Consider the following 3659-nt stretch of genomic DNA (forward strand, 5'->3'; position numbering starts at 1 on the left):
TTGAATAAAACCTGACTTGTCCCCACTTCTCTGAAGTTATGAATAAAACTGCTGTAAATATTCAGCCACAAATTTTGTGCAAATGTAAGTTTTCATTTCTTTTGGATATGAGTGATATTTCTGTGTCATATGGTAGGTGCATGCTTAACTTTATACGAAACTGAAAGCTATTTTCCAAAATGGCTGTATCATTTTGCATCTCCACCGGCAAAGTATAAGAATTTAAGTAGCTTCACATACGTGCTAGAACTTGGAGTTGTCAAGTTTTTTTCCTTTGTTTTTGTTTATAATTAGTCATTCTAAAAGGTGTGTAGTAGAATCTCATTATGGTTTTAATTTTAATTTTCCTAATGACTAACAATATTGAGAATCTTTTCATATCATTACTTGCCACTCATATATCTTTTTTATTGAAATGGCTATCTTTATCCATTTACAAAATTGGGTTGTTGTTTTATTATGGAGAATATTCTTTTCATACTCTGCATAAAAATCGTTTGTGAAAAATATGATTTGTAAATATATGTGATATGTTCTTTTTATTCTCTTATCAATTACTTTTAAAAAGCAAAAAATTAAATTTCTGTAAAGTCCCATTTATCAATGTTTTATTTTATAGATTATGCTTTTAGTATTATACCTAAAACCTCTTTCTGTATTCTAAGGTCATGAACATTTTCTATTGTTTTCTTCTGTAAGTTGAATGTTTTATATTTAGGTCTATGATCCATTGTGAGTTTATGTCTTCATGAAATATGAAGTATAGGCCAAGGTTTATGTGTTTGTAATTAGACTTTCAATTGTCCCAGCACCATTTTTTAAAAGACTGTCTATTCTCCACTTAATAGGCTTGACAACTTTACCAAAAATCAATTGACTGCATTTGTAGGAATCCATTTCTGGACCCAACATTCTGTTTCATTCATCTATTTATCTATCCTTTCACCAGACACACTGTCTTAATTAATGAGTTTTATAGTAAGTCTTAAAATTAGGTAGTTTTTTGTGTGTATTTTTTTTGGAAAGATTCTAGTGTACTTTGTTTCTTCAATCATGCCATAATTTACTGGGATGCACGGTGTTTTTATCTGGCCTCAATTATGAGTTGGCTTTAAAACAACTAGGTATTACACCAGCTAGCATGATTACTGATCTCTCCATTCCTTTACGGTGACTGCCATTAGGGGACTAGTTGTCTTCTATTACAACTTGTGTTGCTATGTATGCCCATATAGCAACACAGGAAGTGGCTCCTCTAGCTAATATATTATTACCATATTTGTCATGGAATATACATATTTTAATAGATATATTTTTGATAAATATATACATATATATGTATAAATTTGTGAGTTTTCCTTTCATGTCTCTAAGAGTGAAAAGACATTTTTTTAAAGGTAAAAATAGAAATCACTCAAAACACTATCTAATGTTAGGTAGGTTAAAATAATTTTAGCCTGGTTCATGTAGGTAAGTAAAAGAAAAAAGACATATTTTTGTTGTTTTATTTACCTTTATATAATTAAACCAGATTGTTTGGTTTTACTATGCAAATATAGCATACTTGTTTTGCAAACAGAATATTTATGATTTTATGCAGCAATTTCAAAAACAAATACCAGTGGGGAATGAAACTCTCTCAGCTCTTCCGATAAGTTTCTATACTGAACTGGACAAGGATGCCTCCCTTAGGTAGTAAACATGGTTGGAGAGCTTATGTTTCATCTTCATTCTTTACAATAATTTGATTTATCACCAGTCACCTAAAAAGCCATTTAGGAAGACCTTATAACTTGATTAAATCTGACTGTATCTTCATCTATCCTTATATTTCTTTCAAGGCAATTCCAAATTTACCAGACAGGAAGTTAATCAGTGACTCATGGCAATTTGGGGAAAAGAAAAATCATACAACCACTTTGGTTTAGATGTATTCTGTAAGTTAATGCCATCATTAGAGAAGTATAAAACTTCAGGAATCCTTAAGAGGACACTGAGAACATTTGTTTGTTCAGTATCAATTTGATTCAGCAAGAAGTAGCTTTAAGAGAGAGAGAGAGAGAGAGAGAGAGAGAGAGAGAGAGAGAGAGAGAGAGAGAGAAAGTTAATGAATGAATATGAGAGTGGAAATAGAACTAGAAAAAGATGATGGGAAAGAGGAAACTAAAGAAATAGATATGAAATGGATGTTTATAATAAAAATATGAGAGTTGGAGACAAATAAAAAAAGAAACCAGAAGAGAACTCTTGGTGCTTTATGTCAGAGACAGTTTTGAGGATTTGTGAGTGAAGGAGGACGATTAGGGTTTATGGGAAATTAAGAGAGGGATAGACAATGAAAGATTGTAGAACTTTTGTGAAGAGTTGCTAATTGGATCCCCTCTGACATTCTACAAAGATTTTTAATACAGTTTTGAGGTATTTTTCAATTATTTTTATTTGCTGCACTGGTATTTATTGCACTGCAGTTTCAAGCATAGACTAAACAATTAAGATGTTTGAAACCTTTAGGTGCCCTATTATTATTATTATTATTATTACATTTTACCTTCTTACATTTTTTATTATTTTATGGAAATAAATTATTCCCTAGCAACATCTATGTCACAAACTATTTGAGAAAAGGGATTCTAATATCCATAGTGTCTTATGTAAAAATAATTTCAAGTGAATTTCTACAGTATGTTATGACAAATTGAACCAGCAGTTGATTCACAATTTAGGATATCAGGTTATCTCAGGCCATGTTTTAGGATCCAATCTTGCTGCTGCTTAAGTTTGTGTTCTGAAAATATAATTGCAATTTTTCATTCAGATATCTATTTTATCTTTATTATTTGAAATAATAGTAATAACCTCATGCATATTTGCTTTTGCCACACACAGTTGCCTATAGTTCACACCACGGCCCTGTGAAACAGGCTGAGGCATGATAGGTATTATTTGCATTTTACATTGAGAAAAATGAGGGGCTCAGAGAGAAGAGTCCCTTGCTACTACTGGTCACCTGAAAGAACTGGATTAACACCAGTTAATCCAAGTGTTTGTAGTCAAGGTTATGTATTTCTGATATACCACATTGTTTATTTTAAATAATAAATGACAATTACTTTAGCTTTTTTAAATTAAAAATCTAATACAATGAAATTTTTACTAATACATATATTGAAAATCAGTTTTACATTGCTTGAAACAGAGTAGCAGAATAAGTTGCATATTAACATTTTATCCATGTTTTACCATCATACATACAAAATTATTGTATCTATTATTTAGTTACCCTATTTCAAAAATACCACCTCTCCCAGCAAGAAATAAATATATGAACATAGTTCTATCAACAGTGAAATTTAAAAGAATTTGTAAAATAAAATGACACATTTATGAGCCATATGAGATTCTACCCAATGATAGTCACAGAATTATTGATATAAAGGTTAAATGTCAGACTTAACTACATCTACTGTTTTTCCTTAGTTCAAGACAAACATTTCCCAATGAAAAGAATACCACAGCAAGAATCTAGGACAAGTAGGAAGACAACAACAGGAAGGGAGTTCTTCAGCCATAAAAGGTAGCTCAAAGTTCACCGTCAATAAAGGATGAGCTTATTCTTCAGAAGTTCACTGTCTAAGTGACATATGCTTCTAGGCACTTAC

The sequence above is a fragment of the Rhinolophus sinicus genome, chromosome 14 (genome assembly GCF_057876585.1).
Source record: "Rhinolophus sinicus isolate RSI-liver-muscle chromosome 14, RSI-T2T, whole genome shotgun sequence".
Taxonomy (NCBI): Eukaryota; Metazoa; Chordata; class Mammalia; order Chiroptera; family Rhinolophidae; genus Rhinolophus; species Rhinolophus sinicus.